We start from the raw sequence: 6156 nt of genomic DNA, 5'->3' as shown, positions 1-6156 counted from the left end.
ATAGTTGATAGAAATTTAGAAGAATAATAATAAATATAGAGACTATCTTTAATTTTATTATAATATATTAGTAATAGATAAATTTTTTTGATGACTCTACTAATAGATAAATTGTGTATGCACATTATCATACTATCTCACATGCCTATGCTCGTGAAAGGTGATAATAATTGAGTCTCCTAATTTTTTAAATCCTAATGAGGCCAAATTATTAAGACATAGACGAAGCAAACAACATGGCAGTTGAAGGTGGCGGTGATAAAGTGTTAAAAGCATACTACTCAATTTGATTTCTAATAGAAAACAGTTATGGGTTTATTTATTTATTGATTTAATTACTCTGTTAGTCTCTATAATTTCGCGAAATTTTTAATTAGATTTCTATACTTTTTTTTCTTTTAATTGAGTTTTTGCACCAAAATTTTTTTTTAACTGGATCTCTACACTTTTTTTTTTCTTTTATTTAGGTTCTTATACCAATTCTTTTTTTTTAGTTTGATCCCTATAAAATTAAGCTAATATTAAGAAGGACTTAATTGAAAAAAAAAATTAGTGCAGGGACTCAATTAGAAAAAAAAAGTATAGAGACTTAATTGAAAATTTTACGAAACTATAGAGACCAACAGAATAATTAAACCTTATTTATTTTTCTTTACTGCTAATTGTAGTCAATCAGTTTGTCTGCTGCTGCTGCTTTTTTTTCTTAGTATGCTTACAGCCTTACATTATTATTGAAGGGTCAAAATTTTGTGTTTAAATTTTATTAACAAGCATCTTAAGAACAATTTTTATGAATATCATAAGATAATGCATTGAAAGAATTAAAAATTTTTATTAGGATATCTTTTTAGTCAAATCTTTCTTTTTTTTAGAAACGGTCAAAATGATAAAAGAATATTGGGCTAACAGCCCAAATACATATACGATTTTGGTTTGAAACCAAATTGGGCCTACTTTAATGCAGTTCGACAGACCAATGTCCAGAATCCACTTGCTTCTTGTTCAAATTAGGCGGGTTTTGCATACCAAAAAAAAGAAAGGTGGGTTTTCTGTTTGTCCTCGTGAGTCGTGACCAAATAAAAAGTTCCTGATACAGTGATACCAATTGAAGGTATTGCAGGGAAGTCCGTGAGCAAATGTAGCTGAGGTAGAAGTTAGTGAGTAATGGTTTGTAATGGTGAGTTACTCTTAGTAAGGTAGTGTTTGTTTATAAACACTGGAATTGGGATTCGGACTTGGGAGATTAAATTCGATATTATATTTAGTGATTAGAGATTAAACTAAAATCTCAGTTCTAAAACACAAAATTTAATTCCTTTAATACTTTTAAAAAATTGAATATTTATTCTGAATTAAATAGAATACTAACTAAGATATAACTACATTTTACACCAAATATAATACAAAACTTAATATTTCAATTTTAATTTCTCTTTCAAATACAACCTAAAAGTTATGGTAAATCTCCTTTGTAAGCTTTTTTTTTTGGACTAGGCCCATCAAAGATAGACCATGGCACAACTCACCATGGATCCGACCCGACTACCAGTGCAGCTCCATCGAAGGTAACCATAATATCACAGTAAATTTTAGAAGGTTAGATTCAACGATGTTTGTATAGTTTTCTAGAGTGTTTAAGAATACTCTAGATGGTTTCAGAATATTCTAGAATGTCCTAGAAGGTCCCGAAATATTCTAGAAGGTTCTAGAAGACTATGGAATGTCATAGAGTAATCTAGAAGAATGTGGATGTATATAGAAATATGAATAGTAGTATGGAATAATCTAAAAATATTTAGAGAAATGTGATAGGATAGATATTTGTACTGAATGTTCTAGATGATCAATCTAGCCGTTAATTAGATTTAATCCTAACCATCTATTGAGGAGGTGGATGGCTATAAATAGGGGATAAGAGTTAGAGTTTGGGCGTGTGAGTCATTTGTAACAAACACTTGAATAATAAAAGTATTCTTTTCACCAAAACGTTCTTTCTCTTGTGTTCTTAGCTTTCTTGCTAAATGCTGGGGGTTAGGCTAACTTGGTCTTAACTCAAGAGGTTGAGTAAGTTCAAGTGTCGGCACAGTAGTGTTGAAGTGTGTTCAAGGCCGTGACAATTTGGCATCAGAGCAAGATTCAGGAGGAAGCACAATTGGTATGTGGATATGACTTCTATTGTAACCATGGAGCATGTTGAGTCTCAAAGGATAAGGGATGCTATTTATTCTCAATTAGGAGGTAAGAAGGCCCATTCTTCAAGTGAACTTAGAGGTAAGGACTCTAACTTCTTAGAAGAGAGAGTTTATATGTTGGAGAATGTTCTATCCTCTATGGATGAGCGTTTCCAAAAGATATAACATGACAAGGAGACCCTCAAGACTCGTGTGTTAGGAGAACTAGATGCTTTCAAAGAAAGCATGCTCCAAATCGAAAAGAAACTTGAGAATTCCTTGAAGTTATTTAAGGAAGTTCGAGTTTGGTTCTAGAAGGCAAAATCGTGACCAACCATTATAAGGGAGACAACAAATATTGGTCTTCGAAAGTCAAAGGAGTTCAAGGGCGTGAGGGACGCTCGAGGGGTAGAGAATTTTTCATGGCAAATTGAGAGGTACTTTGAAAGTCAAGGGGTGGTCGAAGAAGCAATAAAGGTACGCATTGCAGCTCTCTACCTTTCTGATAATACTACTTTGTGGTGGAGGAGAAAATACATAGATATGAAGAAGGGTACTTACAACATAGCCACATGAGAAGATTTCAAAAGGGAGTTGAAAAGAAAATTATTTCATAAGAATGCGGTTTATGAAGCAAGGAAGAAGTTGAGAGAGTTGAAGCACAAAAGTACGATTAGCGACTACGTAAAGGAGTTCACTACTCTCACGCTTCAGATCCCCGATGCATTGTTCTTCTTCATTGATGGATTCCAACCTTGGGTAAAGCAAGAACTACAAAGAAGGAATGCTAAGGATGTTGATGAGGCCATCGTGGTGGCCGAATCACTCACTGAGTATCATAGGAGAGACTCTAAACCCAAGTCTTCCTACAAACCTAGTTCTATCAAAGGTGGGAGAGACAAGGAGAATAATTTCTCAATCAAGAAGGAAGGGAAATACTCTTCAAAGAAAGAGTACGAAGAAAAGAAGAAGGCTTTCGTGCCCAAAGGAGGATGTTTCGTGTGCAAGTGACCATACCAAACGAAAGACTGTCCCAAGCTAGGGACTCTGGCATTTATTGTCGAGGAATGAGAGGCTCAATCTCAAGTAATTGAGTATGTTGGATTTATCCAACTCATGAATGTTGTGAATGACAAAAAGGCAAGCATCGCAGAAAAGAAAAACTTGATGTATGTCAAAACCTTTATCAATGAAAAATCCATCATAGCTATGATCGATGCTGGTACTACACACAAATTCATCATGCCTAATGAAGTAAAGAGGCTTGGGTTGAAGATCACCAAAAATAATGGCTGGTTCAAACCCGTGAATACCAAAGGTAAACCCCTTAAGGGAGTAGCAAAAAGGATTGAGATGTCTTTTGGTTCTTGGAAGGGTCTTGTGGATTTCTCAGTAGTACCCATGAACGATTTCAAAATAGTCATCGGTCTTGATTTGTAAAAGAAGATAAATATAATACCTATGTTATACTACGACATAGTATGAGTCATGGAGAAAGGGTTTCCATACATGGTCCCTACAATCTCTAAAGTTGGAAGACTACCGATGCTTTCTGCTATGCAGCTTAAGAAAGAGTTCAAAAAGAGAGAGATTATATATTTGACTCTATTACAAGAGGAGTCAACATCTAAAAGAAAAGACGTTCTTACCAAAATCAAAGAAGTCCTTAAAGAAATAAGGATGCGATGCCTCATGAGTTGCCAAAACAACTACCACCTAAGAGAAAGGTGGACCACAAGATTGGATTGGAGTCAAGATTAAAGCCGCCTACCTCAGCACCTTATTGGATGGCACCGCCAGAACTTGAGGAGTTGAAGAAGCAACTCAAGGATTTGCTAGATGCTGGATTCATCCATCTATCGAAGGCACCTTATGTCGCACCAGTCTTGTTTCAAAAGAAGCATGATGATTCATTGAGACTATGCATCGACTATCGAGCACTTAACAAGCTGGATTTGAGGTCAGGATAGCACCAAGCGAAGGAATGCCACGACACCAAATGGGTTGGTTATCAATGCCAAACGAAAGACCTTGGCACTTATTGAATCTTCCTATTATTGGCCTCAAATGAGGAATGAAGTGAAGAGTTATGTGAAGACTTGTCTTGTGTGCCAACAAGACGAGATTGAAAATAAGACACCAAGTGGTTTGTTGGAACCTCTGCCGCCGCCAGAGCGACCATGGAAAAGTGTGTCTTTGGATTTCATCTCTGCCTTACCGAAGTCTGAGGAGTTTGAATCTATTCTCGTGGTAATGGATTGATTTTTGAAGTATGCTACCTTTATACCTGTCCCTACTGATTGCACTGCAGAGGAAGCAGCAGGACCATTCTTTAAGAATGTGGTGAAGTACTGGAGATTTCCTAAGAGCATCATTAGTGATCGAGATCCACACTTCACAGGACGCCTATGGATAGTGTTGTTCAAACTCCTTAGATCGGAGCTTCATTTCTCAACAAGCTTCCATCCTCAAACCGATGGGCAGACTGAGAGAGTGAATGCCTTACTCGAATGTTACTTGAGGCATTTCATAAGCGCTAATCAGAAGGATTTGACAGAACTTCTGGACATTGCTCAATTCTCATACAATTTGCAAAAGAGCGAGTCCATAGGAAAAAGTCCGTTCGAGATTATGGCTGGACAATAGCCGCTTACACCACACTCTCTTTCTTCCTCTTATTTAGGGAAGAGCCCTAGAGCTTATATATGATTAAGTCATGGGAAGAACAAGCAGATGTCACTCGTTCTTACCTCGACAAAGCTGCAAAGAGGATGAAGAAATTGGCAGATAAGAAGAGGAGGCATACAAGCTATCAAGTGGGAGACAAGGTAATTATTAAACTTCTTCCATAACAATTCAAAGTCTTTCGCAAGGTTCATAAGAGTTTAATCCACAAATACGAAGATTCATTTGAGATCATTGGGCGTGTTAGGGATGTTGCTTATAAAGTACAACTCCCTCCCTCTATGAAGATCCATAAAGTCTTCCATGTGAGTATGCTTAAACTATATCGTGAAGACCAAGATGAATCGAGTAGAGGTGACTCGAGTCATGCTCTACTTGTGTTGATTAGATCCTTTGGTAAAGAAGTCGAAGAGATCTTAGCTAATTGCGTCGTGCGACGAAGAGGAGTACCACCAAGTATCCAATACTTGATCAAGTGAAAAAGGACTCCCGATAACTGAAGCTAGCTGAGAAGCTCGTGAAGATCTGTGGCAATTCCAAGAATACCTAGAGCACTATCATGAACAGAACGCAATGAGGACGTCTGCGCATTAGGTGAGAGATAATGTCATGGTAAATTTTAGAAGGTTATATTCAACGATGTTTGTATAGTTTTTTGGAGTGTTTAAGAATAGTCTAGATGGTTTGAAACGTTCTAGAATGTCCAAGAAGGTCCCGAAATACCCAAGAAGGTCCTGAAATACCCTAGAAGGTTCTAGAAGACTCTAGAAGGTCATAGAGTAATTTAGAAGAGTGTAGATATATATAGAAGTATGAATAGTAGTATGAAATAATCTAGAAATATTTAGAGAAATGTGGTAGGATAGATATTTGTACTGAATGTTCTAAATGATCAATCTAGACTGTTGATTAAATTTAATCCTAACCATCCATTGAGGAGGTAGATGACTATAAATAGGAGATGAGAGTTAGAGTTTAGGCGTGTGAGTCATTTGTAATAAACACTTGAATAATAAAATATTTTTTCCACCAAAGCTTTTTTTCTCTTGTGTTCTTGACTTTCTTGCTAAATATTGAAAGTTAGGCTGACTTGATTTTAACTCAAGAGGATGAATAAGTTCGAATGCCAACACAATAGTGTTGGAGTGTGTCTAAGGTCGTGACAATAAACTATGAATTAGATATTCAACAAATTTTTTAAAATAAATACTCAAATTAGTCCCTTAGAAAATTTAAATAGTAAACTTTTATTTTCAACAATTTTATTGCTTTAGAAATTTTTAAAATAAGTCAGTCCTTC

Source organism: Arachis ipaensis, chromosome B03 (genome assembly GCF_000816755.2).
Source record: "Arachis ipaensis cultivar K30076 chromosome B03, Araip1.1, whole genome shotgun sequence".
NCBI lineage: Eukaryota > Viridiplantae > Streptophyta > Magnoliopsida > Fabales > Fabaceae > Arachis > Arachis ipaensis.
This window is presented reverse-complemented; position numbering follows the sequence as displayed.